Source organism: Papaver somniferum, chromosome 1 (genome assembly GCF_003573695.1).
Source record: "Papaver somniferum cultivar HN1 chromosome 1, ASM357369v1, whole genome shotgun sequence".
Taxonomy (NCBI): domain Eukaryota; kingdom Viridiplantae; phylum Streptophyta; class Magnoliopsida; order Ranunculales; family Papaveraceae; genus Papaver; species Papaver somniferum.
In genome coordinates this window covers 77,457,288-77,474,571 of record NC_039358.1, presented here as the reverse complement: position 1 = coordinate 77,474,571, position 17,284 = coordinate 77,457,288, and the positions used below count along the sequence as shown (strand labels likewise).

The window sequence follows — 17,284 nt, the reverse complement described above, 5'->3', positions numbered from 1 at the left end:
AGTGGCTGGCAATTTAATGCACGAAGCTCGGTTGGACCTAGTTGGGAACATGTAATCTTTCAAAGTTGCCATCGCTGGCACAACAGAAGTACTAGGGGTACTTTCCTCATGAAGAGACAGATTCTTAAAACTTAAGTTTCCAAAAACAGGGCTCTCAAAAGAACAATCTTCGAGCTCCCTGCTTATATCAGAAGAACTACTAGGTTTTTCGCTAATCAATCGACCTAGAGTATCTCTTTTCCAAGACCTATTAACAAAATCGGGCATACACTAAAAAAAAAATCAAAAAGAAATAAAAATCCTAACAGGAAGGTTCTAGCAATCACACAGCAGGCTGACTCGACTTTACCACAACAAACCTAGAGATTTCTAGCAAACAACAAGCATGATGGCTCACTTAGATTGTTTCTAGACCAGCTTCTATCTTTCGAAAGGGAATTCGTTACAATTTAAGCAAACCCCTCTGGAATCAATCCAAGTCAAAGTAAGTTGAATTGAGGCGAGGGAAGCTCAGTGGAGCTTTGATACCCAAGGCCTCACCGCAGTACAAGGCGGCGCAGTCACGCATTCAACTCACAGAAACCGTCATGAACTTCGAAGTATGCTAAAAGAATAACCAATATCCTTCGAAATTTTTTCATAACAAGCTCGATACCCTATAGGTCTCTTTCTAATCAGATTTTAAAGCTTGGGTTCGCGTTAGGTTTTGTTCTCCTAAAGCGGGAAAGAAGGGTGCAGTGATGAAATCCGAACCCTTATCTTGTTTAGGCCCGGCCTTGCCCTTTACTAGGAAAATAAAGACAGTCCAAATTCGTCCTCAATCAATGATCACCTTAAGGAATACAGTAACTCGCTTACAGGAGATTCGCGAGTGTTTCGATTGGACTTACCTCCCGTACCAGACGAGGGATGAACCGTTGTCGTCGACTCGGGCCACGACTCCTATGCCGTGTGCGAACCCGAGGGGCCGAGGTGATATTGTAATCACCGTCCTTCCCTGCACACAATTTGTATTTAACTACCCTTCCGTAGGGTTTTTTAAAAAATAATAATAATAAAATCCAAGAGTCCAGTCCAAAGTCCAAATAAAGTAAAGTGCAAAAGAAAAAGAAAAAATAACCTAAAAAAAATAATATAAAAATCTCTCTTTTTTTTTCTCTCTTTTCTATATATAAAACAAAACAAAAAATTCCTCTTTCGCTCCTTTCGCTTTAAGCTTTTCCTTCCAAGGTCCTCAGTACTCCACTTCGAACCTGCAAATCAAAGACAAAAAGAAACGTAAAAAGGAAAAAAAAGAAATAATAAACCTAAAAAAAAAAAAAATCTACCTAAGCACAGGTCCGCGTCGGCGGCGCCAAAATGATTATGTTTTTTCAAAAGTTGTTGTAGATAGTGGTGAAAACTGGTTCTTTTCGAACTTGTGAAGGTAATTTTTTTTTTAGATTTAAATAAAATTAAAGCAAATTAGTTTTCAAAGAGTGATGTCAAGATTTAAAATGGACTAAGGCTCCGGATTCACTATTACTTCAAGTTGATTGGTTACAAAAATATTTCATAATTATTATCTAGCTCTTTTTCCATTAAATCACTTATTAATCTATAAGGTGTCCAAATATTAAATTGTAATCCTTAAGCATGATTTATCAAAGAATTAATTCTAAGCATAAAACATCAAACTGATTCACAACTAATTAAGAAAACCATTTTTATCTCTTTTTTTATTGATCCAAGTGAATTAAATAAAATAAATAATTAAGAAATTATAAAAAGAATTTACCAATCAAACATGAGTGAATAGCTCCTCTGTCGCCTCAGTCTCCAGGTATTTTAGCCGCTCATCATGTTGGAAAACCTCTCAAAATATTTCATTGATGCTCAAAAGTGTTTTACAATGAAGAGAAAGACAAGAAAATGATGTAAAACAGGATTTTGCGACCCACAGAAGGCGTCCAGAGTCAACGACAGAGCTGAAGTGCTCTTGTCGTTGGGAAACTACGACCCACAGGTGACAGTCGATGTCACTGTTGATAAACGACGGCCTTGGAGAGTCTGTTCTTCACGTTCTTCCTCCTCGCAGCAGCAGCAGCAGTAGCAGAACCAGAATCTCTGCAACTTGGATTTTCTTGCTCTCTAGTGCTCTAAACCCCTCCCAATTCTCTCTAAACTTAGCTAACCCCTTCTGCTCGACACTAGGGACCTATTTATACACAACAGGTCACTCCAATCCTTGTAATAACTCCAAGAATATCCGGCCATAAAAAGAATATTTTCCGAATTTTTTTTTTATTTCTCTGATTTGTTACGGATTGTTTCCTGGTTTGTCTCTTTCACGCATCATCTCTGAGCTGTAGGAGAAGTTTCCAGCCAATAGAGTTAACCCATGCACGTCTCTTCCATCCAACAATTCCAAGAATAGAATATCTTCCCTATTTGAGAATATCTTCCCTGTTTTGATTCCCACCGATTATATAACCAAATTTGACCAAATCCAACACCCATACCAGCTCTGTCTAGGCCCTAGGAACAAACCCATTTAATTTGGGCCGTTGAATCTCACTGGAACACCTTCAAATCCTCAACCCTAGTCACGGCAGTTCACAAGAACATTTTTTCCCGCCAAAATTTGAATTTCAAAAGGTTGAAGATGATATGCCCCCTATCCTGGACTGGGGTGCGAATAGCAGATGCCTTGGGGTGACCTGGGGGTGCCCCTTAGTAATTATTTTACCCCTTATCCAAAAGCGAGAGTCCGAATAACACTTGTCCTCCGGGTGCCAAAATCAACTTTTCGAGCCGAATTTTCCAAAAATGTTTATTTCCTAAAAATACATAAAAACAAAATATTAGTACAAAAATAGAGTTCCAACAAGACAGACATTGAGGACAAATTAGACACAAAAATGTGTCTATCACATGCTTACATGTAGATTCTTATGCAGTTGTGCATAAGGAAGACTCTTAGGCAATTATGCTAAAAGAACTGTGTTGCAGTTGTGCATAAGAAAAAACTTCGAATCCTAATTATCTATGTGAACCGGAAATATTAATATAATCAGTTTTTCTTTGTGTATTTGTGTGGTTTGGGTTCTGTTATATTTTATTGCGCAGGTGACTATAGTGCAGGTCAATTGAAGCGTTAGTAGCCACCTGGGGGAATATCAATCCCTAGTAAACACACTAGTTTGATTTATGCTTATCATATTGATTTCAAACTTATGGATATTAATCTTCAGTATATAATTGCTTTTGAGGTATTATGTTGTTCGTGATGTTAATATGGGATTATGTTGTTGGTGAACTTTGTCCGATAAGTCTCTATTGTGATCTTCGTTATATTATTTGCATTGTATTCATGCATTATAGTGAAAGTTGTGGGTATGTTATTCTCGTGAATCCATTAGGTATGGTGGTCTTCATAATTCAATAGTTTCTAATTCTTTCATATTTGTGTAATTGGCAGTTTCAGTACATGTCTATTAACATTAAGAGATGACGATGGATTCAGGTAATCTTATTACTTACTCTTCGACTGTTTGTATCAATATGTTGTCATATTTATATGTGAAATATGATTTATTTAACACTCTTGAAATTTTGCAGGAATCACTACAAGAAAGTTAGTGTATTGCAACATGTCCACTGTGTGGCAAGAACCCCTATTTCATGCGGCAAAATCCTTTTGTCACACCCTGTGGCAACAACCTGTGTGACAAAAAGTTATTGCCACACTTTATGTATATTGTAGCAAAAGGTGGGTTTCTAGCCACATCAAATAATGAGGCAATAATGTGCATCAAAAGAATATTTGTTTATTTATTTTTTATGAAATGTCTTTTGCCACACCGCTTGGCTGCTGTTGTAGTCTTATTTTGCAACAACATAAGTGTGGCAAGAAGATATGTATTGCAGCAACATCTCTGCGGCGAATGCCTATTAACAGAATTGTTTCTACCGTAGTTTATAGACCATTGTTGTGGTATTTGATTAGTAGACGGTAATGTAAAATATAAATCAAGCATTTCCTAGACAAAAGTTGTTCGGAACAAGGAATATTGAAATTCCATAAATATAAGTTTGTTACTATGTATATTGATTACAACTTTTACGTTAGAAATAAGACGAGATATAATAAATTTACACAATCTCAGACTTTTATGATACACTTGACGCTTCAAATTAAACCTATTCTGCGCTAAATCCACACCAGAAATCCATTCCCAGGACACAAATCTATGCTAAATCCACACCAGAAATTCATTCCCAAGCCACAAAATCCTGCTAAAAAAAATACACCAAGAAAAATAGATCAATAAAAGGTAGAAAATCGTCAAATTTATTGAAAGCTTGAGCGGCAATTAAGAGTATCATATTAACAGGCAGACTCAATTAACAGAGTAAATACACAACAGGGCAAATCAGAGTTCAAGTTCAAACATTTGAATACCGAAATCATACTTGCATTCATGAAAATAATTCACATTAGCTAAAATGTATGGCGATTACATTGGAAACAACAATTATGACCACTTACTTATAGCTACCTCACATTTTTGTTTAATCCAAATTTATGAACGGAAATCACAGAAGAACAAGTACTGTCAATTAGTTTAACGTCTGTAAATCTACTTCCTAGGTTTGTAAAGGTGACCTAAAGGTCCTGAAAGTGGATATTTTCCTGTCAATGTATTTCAAACCGTAGTCTGTAGCAAACTATCTTTCCCGACACTTACAATCACAACAAAGCTAAGTAGCCCAAATCAAATATGCCTTCGCCTCACAGTCACATTTAAGTACACGTACAAAGTTTATATAAAGAGGTGTAAGTCCAGGTAACCAAAGATTACTAAAACTACAATTGCATTTCTCATTGGTATCGTATCATCATAAAAATCCCGTAAATGTGTAACCATACTAAACCACCCAATGTCATTTATCTACTGTCAGTAGATTTTAAGAGACATCAACGTACAGAGACAGAAAGAAAAGCATCAGGACCATGTTATACATAGGAACTGGTATGTGCCCATAACATGAAATCAGAATTACTAGCAGCAAAAAGAAACAATACAAGCAAAATCGAGGTGTCTATTTACAATAGTTTCAATTAGCATATGAAAAGTGGGAGCCAAAACCGTGCTCAAAGAAGCAAGAAGAGATTTTACCTCTGTTTCTCTTAGGACTTTCATCAAACACTTCTTGTGCCATATTCGTGCTTAAGAAGGTAAGTTCGTCATGTAGATTTGGTTCCCTTTATAGCTTCCGTGACCTGCAATTTGGGATCTGACAAGGCACCCAACAATCCAAATTAAACTTAGAACTCAAAATATTCGAGAATTTTACATATTCATCACATAAAGATCAAAGGAAACATCACATATCCAACCTACCATTCCTGCTGATTTTTCTCTCGGTTCAAAGCAAACCCAAATATAAAATCCAAGACTAATTCCACAAACAAATGCATACATAAGACCCTGAACAATCCATGAACAGGGTAACATATAGAACGATCAATTTGATCTCCGAAAACTGTTAAAAAATATGAGAATGTAAATTTAGAATTAAATTTTGTAAGATTGCACAACCCAAATCTCGTCTTCTCTGACTGTTATTTTCTTCTCCTTATAAAATCCCATACAGAACACATCAAATTCACATTAATTAAATCAATAAAACAAAAGACCATTCGGAAAACCCTTAACCAAAATCCCTAAACTGTGCTCTAACCCTTAATTTCAACACCCCCAAATTCAAAAATTGAAATCTTAAAAAAATAATTCAATACAATATACCTGATGAAGTTGATACTCGAGACTGTAACGAGAATGATGAAGAGAAGAAGAAAAGTGTTGAAATCGAAGAGTTATCTGTTGTTCTTGGGACTTTGATATCAGCAAAAGAAACAAGTTGGTTTAATCGTTAGTCTAGTTGCGATGAGAATGATGGTTTTGTATTGAACCAGGGATCTTATGTTGAGAGAGAAAAGATAAATAATGAAACCATAGGATTCGACAATCACGAGACGAGGGAACAACACTTGAAAGAAAAAACTCTATCATCCACTATGAGATTAATGAAAACTATTTTAGATGCGGAAATCAGTGGAAAGAGTTTTGACTTTTCACGATATATTTTTTGGAAAATTAGTGATGAGAATTTCGAGCTATTTTTATTTATTTCTTAAATATATTTATAGGAATTTTCTTTTATAAAAATAAAAATTTAATAGCTGACATTCCAATTTTTTACCTATTGCCACAGTGATGTGGAAGCAAATGATATACTGCCGCACCACGAAATTGCATGCAGGAAAAAAGTGACTTTTTGCCTCACCAATCCTTAGCCATGGCAAGATGTCACTCTTTTTGCCTCACTTATTATCGGGTGAGGCTAAAACCCACCTGTTGCCGCATCGTTGGTAGGCATGTGGCAAAGTGGTGTGGCAAAATACTCATTTTCTTGTAGTGAATCAACAAAAGTTTATGTCATGTGTTGTATGGGTCCTCATAATTTCTGCACCGATCTGTGAATTTCCAATTCACTTTGTACTCCTTCAACATGATACAAATACACACACAACAGCAGTAGTTTGTGAATGTTCAACAACTACTCTGAAACGAAGGTAGGGAAACTTTTTTTGAAATCTTTCATCTATTAGTCATAAGCTTATAATGTCAGAACTTAAATATTTTGTTTGGATTTGCTTCTACATACAGCTTCATTTCAGTTCACTTATAGTAGAGTTTGTTGATATTTACTTCACATGGTTTTGACTTGTCTCCGCAGATTATACGCAATTTAGGGTTTAGTCTTTTGGTTGTCTTTTTCGATGATTTTTTCTCAAGTTATTTATAACCTGAAGACTTCACTTGGATCAAGAAGCACAGGTAGAACTATCTCTTAATAGTTTCATAACATGTATCTTGACTTGGTCATTCATATGACTGTTATTGTCTATTCTAAGGTGCTTTCTTATGTTATACTTAAGGTCATTTAAGAATTATTGATCAAATACAAGATTAGATAGAACTTCAATCTTGATCGAATAACAACTCTTGTTAATTGTAATCCATGTTTGAAGATTCCATAAAATTCATCTAAGACTTGTCTGGAAATTGATATTCCAATGAGATGGATTTGATTAGGTATCTCTATAAGTTTGAAAAGTAAAAACCTTAATATGAATATTCAACTTAGATCATTCTTAGTTTATGAGGGATTTTTATCTCCTTGATTTTACATCTGAAAGGAAATCAATTAGGCGTCCTGGTAGGATAGTGCTAGTATTCACTAAGGAATATGAAACAAGTCATAAATCTGTAAAGGACATCGGCTAGGGGAGTCAAGTGCGTAACCTTACGGAAGTTAGAGATGCACGAGCACGACTTAAATAAGGTAGCTTGAAGGGTCATTCTGTCTCAGTTACATCCAGTCTGAATTATGATAGTAGGCTAACATTCTAACAGCTTTATTTGATATGTGTTCAAATTCGTGTGTTCTTACTTTACTTTTTATTCTGCATCGTATTTATTTGATTGATATAATTAAATTAATTTCAAGTTGTTGATTAAGATTATCCAAGGACCGCTTTGTAATGTTAAAACAAAAAAGTTTGTGTTGTGCTTGGTACCCACTGTTTTTCATAAAGTAATGGGTTGATAACCTCCTTGTCTAGTCTATGGACTTCCCTTTTCGCATAAGAATAAGATTATTCAAGAAATATATATATATTTTTTTTGCTCAGTAATAAAATTTTATTAGTAACCAAAAGAATTCCAAACTTACAAAAGAGGAGATCAAGGAATAACAAAAACAAAACAAAAAGGAAGAAAACAACTACACTCTCTTATGAGCTAACTAAATTTGTAGTAGGTTTGGTTCTCATTTTCCAATTGTAGTAAGAAAGGAGGGCTGGAATTGTATATAACTTTTGCTAGGCTTGAACTTTTCTTGGCCAGAGTATCAGCTGGGAAGTTGATTTCTCTATAACCGTGACAGAAATTCAGATCATCAACACTTCCACATATTTTGTGCCATCAAGTTGCAGCACCCAAGGGACTTTGTGAGTTTTAAAAGCTTCAATAACTGCTTTTGAATCTGATCTAAAAATCAAGTATGTGTAACCTCTGTTTATGGCCCATTCTCCTGCACACAGAATAACCATTACTTCAGCATACATTTTGTAGCTATTCCCAACCCTCATGTTATGGCTACTACACAATTTCCTTCACTTTCTCTAGCAATGAAACCATATCCAGAAGCACCTGGATTACCTTTTGATGCACCATCATGATAGGTGTTGTAAAACACCTAATTTTATATCTAGTATTTATGTTATCTTTGCTATTATCCTTATGAATTGCATCTCTTATGTTTAGTTTTCAGTTATTAGGTGCAATGGAATCATTTGAAGCGAAAAAAGGAGAAATCATTCGTTTTGAGCAGAAAGTGCGGATTCATCATTTTGCAAGCAAGTGACACTAGGAGCCAAGCCAAAGTTAAGGGACAACCATCTGGAGTCCATGTAGAATTGAGCAAGAAAGAGAATAGGATTGTCAGTTCTACGAAGCTGACAGGCAACATATTAACTGGACGCCCTTATCCAAATCACTAGGTGCCATTAACCAGTCCGTACAGAGAGACCTACTTAGGTCGAGTGTTTCTCAGACAACTAGTTTGTCTATCGTTACCACTCGCCTCAAATCGAGAGAAGCTGCGGCTGTTGCCATGAGATTGAGAGAAGTTGGTTCTGCTGGTGTTTAATTGAATAACACAAGGAAATGGGAATTTGAGTTTGATTGTTAATGTTGCCAATACTTAAATCTCAGAAGATGTTTTGATGGTAATGAGATTCGAATCAAGTAAAGGAGGAAGATCAAGAGAAGTTGACCGCTGCCATTAATTTGTTGAAATTAGGGTTTGTGTGTAGAAATCTGGGTGATGATCGAACCGAGAAGATGGGTTGAATTCTGTGTGATGATGGTGAGATAGGGCTTTGATTCTCGAAGTGATTGATTGAGAACTGGTGGGCTGGAGATGTAACGGAACTTGAGTTGTATTTATACAACTAATTTCAGGCGAGAGCAACCATGAAGATGAAATTCGAGATGGAGGTGTTGTTTCTGTGAATGGGTTATGATCTGAAGGCAGAGATGATTGAGCTCATGGTGGTTCTGATGGGTTTAACAGTTCAGATTCAAAGAAAGAAGCTGAGACTGTGGCAGATGTTGAGAATTTCTAACTGGTGATTTCAGAATGGGTTTGCAGTGTAGGTTCCGGAGTTATATGCAGAAGATGATGATGTCTGTGTATCAGGGTATGGTGGATTAAGGTGGTATGAGGATGGAATTGAACATCGGAAATGACCAAGTACTGATTGGTGGTGTTTGAGTCTGTGGAACTGGGAATTGCAGGTGGCCTGGGATCAATAGTGGCAGTAGCAGTGTGGTGTTGGTGGTGGTTTGAATTAGGAGTTTTCTGCTGTGAAGATTGGGATGGAGATTTTCATGGGTGCAGTGGATTGAATGTGTTGAGCTAAATTGAACTAAGAAGAAGTTACAGATGGGGTATGAAGCTACAGCAGCTGGAGATGATGGATTTATTTGGAATGCAGATGGTGTTGTTCTGCATCTACGCAACTGCAATGGAAGCAAATGCTGTTGGAGTATGCAACTGAGATGCAAGCTTGTAAGCTGAGTAGGTGCTAGTGTTTGTCGCAGGGAATGGATGAAATGCATTGCTACTGTAACTGAGGTTGGTTTGGTGTTGAGAGGAGGCAGTCATAGCAAGAAGACAATGGAGTCTGGGTTGTGTATACAACTGCGGCTTGTGGTGTTTTGTGCTATGGAGCTGAGATAGAGTTGGCAGAGCGGAAACGAGTGTTGCAGGCATGTTACATTGCAGCTGGAGTTGAAGATATTTCTGGAGGTATGGACTGTGGAGCTGTCGCAGAGAGGCATGTGCAGTGACTGGTGCAGGTGGTGTTAGCTCAAGTGCAGGGAGTGATATTGCAGGTGGAAGGAGATGGCTGTTGAAGAGTGGTTTGAGTATGCCGTGCAATGAGCCGCATGAAAGAATGATGCTGTTGCAAATGAGCTGAGCAGGTTATGGAGCTGAAATGGGTGCTAAAGCTAGTACTTGTGTGGATGACTGAGATGATGGTTGAGATGCAGGTGTTGCTACTGGCGATGTTGTGGTGCAAAATAAGGACCAGAGTTGCTGTTGGAGTCGGAATGCAGCTACAGATTAACAGTGGTGGTTGAACTGATGGCAGAAGCTAGAACTAAGATATGTTGCTGGTGTTAGCCAAGGTTCAGTGGCAGTGACAAAGAGAGCTGAACTAGCAGCTGAGATGAAGCAAGGAAAGGCCTGCTGATGCATATGGATGATTGCGGCTAGACGAATGTGTAGGAATGAATGCAGGCAAGGATTTGAAAGGCCTGGAATTGGCGGGAACTGATCAGAAAATAGTCAAACCTCTGGTGGAATCGGTTATCACTGAGTTGACTCAGTGAGGTGGATGGTTTGACTCGAAATAACTTGGACCTGTCTGACTGGGCTTATGGGCTGTTTCATAGTTTAGCAGATGGGTGCGACCTAAGTGAAGAACCTGAAGGTGATATAAAAGCAAGACCTCTCCGGAGGGAGAAAATCTTATCTCTTCTTCTACTTTTGTTCTAGGGTTTAGAAACATGAAACTTCTATTTATTCTTGTTATGAATTCCATGAACATGAGCTAGATTATTATTTTTGGTTATGAATAAAGTTGATTTCACATAACATGAATCCTTGTTTGATAAATTAGTTTTGTCTCCATATTATCGATTATGATTCGCTATTTATATTGTTACATGATTTGAATACTTGTTTGATCGAGTCGCGAATCGGTTGAGTTTGTTTTCATCTCTATTGCTAGATTAGGATTTGTTATACGCAAAAGTGATAGATTCCTGATTACAAGTAGCATAAATATGGTTATAGCTTGTAGTGATGCATCCTTGTAGTCATATGTGAACCATAACCTTTGTTAAATCGGATTAGTGTTTTTACACGTTCGATTGCTTTGATTGGCCTGATTTCATAGAACTTAATGCATCTAGGAAATTAAACTTGATTAGTACTTTTACACGTTAGGTTATTCTCTTAGATAAAATTCATATTCGCATCTTTTAATGTGTTTGTTGATGATAAGAGGAGGTTTGCGGGATAAACTTGTGATCAAGGTATCCTAAGGCCTTTGATAATGAGAGATTAAATATCAATTCTAGTTATTAAGACAAGAACATGTTAGTGAATGAAAATGATATCCTTAACCAATATCTTTATATCTTGATTTGCATGTTTGCTTTACTTTATTTTTTTTAGTATAATTTAGTTTATAAAAATCAGAAATCCCCCTTGTTACCTTTAGGAAACCAAAACATAGTGACAACCTAAGTCCTCTCTGTGGGAACGATCCTTTCTTGCCCTTGCTTCATTATATATTTTGAGTAGTAAGAAAGTATAATTATTTTTACGCATACGACAGCGATCACATCACAACAGAGCAGAATTTGATTCCTCTGTGGCAGTTTGAAGAAGATTTCTTGTATTTTAGAGAGTCTAATGTTTCTGCATTTTGATCCAAACTGTTTTAATTCCTGCAAGTCATATGCAGTATTCCACATTGGAGCTTTCATTCTGACTTCACTATCTGCAGTAAACTTCAAAATTCTGTCTTGGATGCACTTAACATTAAAATTCTCCTCATCATACACACATTTGTTTCTTTGAAACCAGAGTTCTTTCATTGTAATAAAAGATGCATTCCTTCACAGTTCTTTCACTGCAAGACTTTTGTGTTTTGCCAGTGATAGAACTTCATCAAAATATCTTGGATTTATAAAAAAAAAAAACAACCATTTCCAGATGATCTCACTATAATCACAGTGCCATATGATGTGTTCAAGAGTTTCTTCTGATTTTTTACAAAAGTAATATCTTGAAGCCAGATTGTACTTTCTGGTTTTCATTTTATTATATGTTGGAACAACACCCCTAAACAGTTTCCATACATTGCTTGAAATACTATGGTGAACAGATGAAGACCATACCTGCTTAGTCCAAGGTAATTTTGGGATTTTTCTCCTTATACACTCCACAGTTGATGCTACTGAAAAAGCTCCAGTTATTGTGCCACACCAAATTTATTTGTCTGCATTTGTACTCACCATAGGAAGCTCATATTGGTGTATCATTTCCAATAACTCTGCTGGAATTACCCATTCACCATCTAAAAGTAAATCAAATACTTTCATGTCATGGAAACTATGCATGTAATCATTTTCTAGAAATAATTCATTTAAAGCTCTATCTTTCACCCGGGTATCCTTCCACACTGAAATTTTAGAACCATCTCCCACAAGCCATCTTGAGTGTTCTTTTACATCTTCTGCTACCCATTTCAGAACTGGTCAAATAAATGGTTTTTTTGTAGTATTTTATCCATTCTTCATTTTATGTCAGAAATATTTCTTGAAAATTTTTTTCCCATTCATTTGTATCATTTGAATTTTCCAGGGAAGCTTCATAAGGAGAGATTTATTTATTATTTATAATCTTCTCAAACCCAGACCACCTTCCTCCATTGGAGCATACACAAAATCCCATTTCAGAGTTACACTTTTTCTTGTTGAAGGATCACCAGACCACAAAAAATTTCTTATTATTCTTTCAACATCTTGAATAACTTTCTTGGGCCATTTATAAACTGACATATTGTATATGGGGATACTGCAGAGGACATGCTTTACTAAAATTAGTCTTTCTTGGAACGATAGAAGTTTACCTTTCCAACCAGCAAGATTTTCTTGAATTTGTTCCACACAGCTCCATACATGTGAAGATTTGATGCACCCTAGGATTAATACAACACCTAAGTACTTATCTGGAAAAGATGATAGTGGCATGTTACATTCAGTTGCAAGTTAAGCTTTTCTGAGCTCACTTGTCCCTCCAATAAAACATTTACTTTTTTCAAGGCTGACTATTTGACCTGATGAAGTTTGAATCCTTGAGAAAATTAAGAAGTTTCCTGATATTTCTCTTGTCTCCATTAAAGAATAGGAAAATGTCATCTGCAAAGAGGATGTGAGAAGGGTGCTCTCCATTTCTTGACACCATTGGATGGATTGTTCTGTCTTGTATCATTATTGATAAAGTTCTACTCAAAAGGTCTTCAACAATTACAAAGAGAATGGGAGAAAGGGGATCCCCTAATCTCAACACTCTTCCTACTTGGAAGTAGCCCACAGGGCCACCATTTAAAAGCACTTTACTTCTAGCAGATTTAATAAGGGTGTGTAGCAACTTAATCCCTTTTTCAGAAAAAACAAAAAATCTCATGACTTGGAATAGAAATTCCCAACTTAAAGAATCATAGGCTTGAGTATATCCAATTTAAGTCATAAGTTCCCACCTCTTCTTTTTACATAAATTTCATTTATTAGTTCTGATGCAAGCACTATTTGTTCTTGGATATTTTTGCCTTTGATAAATGAACCTTGTTGAGGAGAGACAACTTTCTGAATCACACTGCCAAGTATTGTTGCTATTATTTTAGTGATCACTTTGAAGCTAAAATTCATCAAACCTATAGGTCTGAATTGTTGTGCTCTTTTAGCATTCTTGACCTTTGGTAGAAGAAGTAACAAGTTTGCATTTAAGCCTTGAGGTATAAATCTACCCCTCCAACAATATTGAATTGCAATTGTAAATCTTTTCCAATTATTTCTCATGCAAATCTGTATAACCGGCCAGCAAAACCAACAGGGTTTGGTGCACTATCTGGATCAAGATGGTTTTCCTCTTTACTTATTAACTTAGGAATATCTTGAATGATTCCAGAAGTGAACTGAACTTCTTGAGATTTAAACTTATCTTCAAAATAGGATATAAAAATATCAGCAATCCGTGACTTTTCAGAAACAGAGTTATCATCTGTGTTTTCCAACTCTACTATTGCATTTGAGCTTGTCTAATTTTAAGATTTACATGCAAAAATCTTGAGTTAGAGGCCCTTCTTTCAACCATTTAACTCTAGATTTTTGCTGAATTATCTCTTTTTGTTGATCAGACAAAACTTCCAGCTGTCACTAAGTTATTTAAGAGAGTTATATCCATTGGATTCTTATAAGAAATTAAAGATGCCTGCATCACCTTGTCTTCTGATTTTTTTTAGCTTCTTATATATATCCCAAAAGACATACCAGTTCTATTTTTGAGAATTCCAGGGTTCTTGCATTTGATGAAAGAAATCAGGGTGGCTCTTCCAAACTTTCAAAGCTCTGAATGGTACATTCTTTGGCTTTGGAATATCAACATTGGCACCATACAAGACACCGTGATCTGAGATACCTCTGACACCATCTTTATAAACCCAACTTGGGTACAGCTCTAGCCATTTACTGCTTTATCCAAGTTGCATACAATTCTCTTTTTTCCTGCTCTATTATTGAACCAAAAAAATTCTAAACCAGGTTTTGAGGCTTGAATGAGACCACAATTATTCAGATAGTCTTTAAACTCCATCATTGAAATCTTTAATGGAGTTAAACCTCCAACTTTCTCATCCACATTGATTACTATGTTAAAATCACCAATCACAAGCCAAGGCTTATTAAGAGTGTTTAAAACCACCAAATCCTTCAGTTCTTCTATTTACTGTTAAGGTAGCTGCATGAACACCAGTGACAAGCACACCACCCACCTCCACTGTATTTCTTGTTTAGTATTTGAAATTAATGTAGGAGAATTTATTGAAGCACTCCACAAGATCCAAATGTTTCCTTTATTTTCTTCAAAAGAATTATCTATAAGTCTAAAATGCATTCCTAACAACTTTAACTTTTTTATAAATTCAGAAGTAGCCCAGATTTTTGGTTCAGCTAAAATGACTTATAGATATTCAAGAAGTATCACATTTATTGTTGACCCAAAAAATTGATGGTGTATTCGGTCAGTACCCTCACTTTTTCATCATATGTGTAGAAGAAAATTACTGTCAATTAGGTTTTGATTATAAACCTAGTTGACTGTCTACCGTGTGTGAGTTAAATAATGTGGAACTTTTATCTGAATCGTTAATACTACTGCATATGGTCGCTTTAATCGTGTGCCAGTTTCTCAATTTTTCCAAATAACAAAACTGAAATGCAACTATCTTAATGACAAATCCAAAAGATAGCGGACCCAGGTCTGTTCATAACTAAACTATTCAAAAATCTTTAAGGAGCGAATGGTGGATAACCCTCACTTTAGCCTCCTTTAAATCTTAAAAATTTGCAATAACCCACCCATTTTATTTTACCTCATATTTTGTAGTAACCCAATATTTATAGTTTTGGCCACCCAACCAGAGCCGGCCCTGAGGCAAGTCTACCAAGACTTTGTCTTAGGCAGCACCATATATTAGCGCAACAAATTAGGATATTTCATGGGGCTTTCACCTTTGTAAAAAGAAAAGATGGTCTAAACAATAACTATAAGTATAAAATGGGACGACAATTATAAGAGAATGAAAGGGCAGACACTAAAAAGTTGTTACCTTAGTGATTAAACATTAATAAGAAAACAAAAACAAAAGGATGGCCTTTTCATTTTCTGTCTGGCTCTAAGCCATTCTTCCTCCCTCAGTCCACCGTTGTTGTGAGTCAGAGTAATCACTATTGACGGGATAGTAAAATTATCAATGGAGTAGATTATCAATTAGATAGTTACATAGATTATGATTTCAAGTAAACTTTTCCAAGTTTTTCGATCAAAGATGTAGGGCAAAAACATCAAATCTCCAACAAATTTAAATGAGTTTTCCGTAGTTTTTTAATTGCTAATTTTTGGTTTCTTTTACTTTCAAATCCCCAAATAAACCAATAAGTTCACATTTCAGAGTTTCAACGACAAGCAAAGATTAATCACTATATTACTAATTTGCTTGAGCGGATATCTTTGTTCTTTCTTTAAATGTTTGTAATTATTTTAACTACTCTGTGAAAAAAGAATTCAGAGAGTTATACAAGTAAAGGTTTACATAGTGGAGACGAGCTACCGATGGGGCAACACCTGAGATTTTGCCTCGGGGCAGCAAAATCTCAGGGTCGCCCCTGCACCCAAGTAGGCATATTCATATCACATCTTTAACTCTCAACGTTCACGATATAAGTAGTTCATTATAAAAGCTCATGTTGGATTATTTTTTCCTACTATTCAAGTATAACAAAAATTAACTGTGAAATCTCAAAAATTAATACATGGACCAGTAGTCAATTTTATCGCCATTTATGATCTTGATTAATGGCCTGGAGGAGTCTCTTTATCTCGACGAGACAAGGTCATTTATGATCTCGATCAACGGCCTGGATGATTTTTTTTTATCTCGACGAGACAAGGTCTAGACGAAAAATTTGTCAAGACACGTGAGTGATATGAAATTATTACAGAGTCAGAGGACCAATATGAGATTATTATAAAAATTAAAAGGGATCTCAAAAGAATCTGTTTACTTTTTGTTGAACAAAACTATAAATTAAATAACACCAGAAGATTTCAAGTTAATCTAAAATGCCCAATGCATATCTTCATCAACTACTTGATTAGGTGCTAGTATAAATTTAGGTGTTATAAAATTCGGAAATAAAGCCATCACAGTGTTCCGTCCCGACCAAAATCTAAAATTCATTTCATTTAATTAAGCAGTAAAGCTAAAGATGGGCCCAAATTATGATCCAATTTCCAACCATTCAAAACTGTTTTGAAGGCCCCACTCAAATCTTAACCCCACGCGCTATAAATCTAAGTAGCGGAAGGGAGTGGTCCACATTTAGACCATGTTTTCGGTCCCCCTTACACCACTATACTCACCTTTCTTGGAAAAGTTGCAAACCCTTTTTTCTCCTTTTTATGCCAGTTGCAAGCAAACCCATATCTAGTATGATAATCTAGGATGCTCACTGGCAGTTCTTCATATGCTCTACCCGAATGATAGCTAGTTACGTACAAGTGGGTCGTGTTTTAATATGCTTCGGCAGACATTTAAATATTTTAACGACTAGTATATTATAAGCTCTACTGAAATACAACAACGCAAACCGTCATTCTCATTTGATTTACTACAACCCATCTCACATTTATTAATGTTGCATTTCGTGTGTATATAAACACTGCCTATCAGAGCTTTTTAGCAGCTCAACCTAAAACTTATATTCTTCAAAATTCTCTTTTCTCTTCTAACTCTAAAATTAAAGCTTCA

General features: G+C 35.9%; 1 long non-coding RNA gene across 4 annotated transcripts; it reads right to left on the bottom strand.

Moving 5' to 3' along the window:
• Nucleotides 1-4,043: 4,043 nt before the first annotated feature.
• LOC113330558 lies at nt 4,044-6,162 on the bottom strand. 4 transcript variants are annotated; one of them, XR_003350330.1, is made up of 4 exons: nt 5,793-6,162; nt 5,388-5,529; nt 5,163-5,280; nt 4,044-4,278 (listed from the first exon to the last, which is right to left on the bottom strand). It is a non-coding gene; the product is annotated as an uncharacterized LOC113330558 (long non-coding RNA). The 4 variants fall into 4 exon arrangements; XR_003350316.1 differs by having other exon boundaries at nt 4,044-4,275; XR_003350319.1 differs by lacking the exon at nt 5,388-5,529.
• Nucleotides 6,163-17,284: the final 11,122 nt, after the last annotated feature.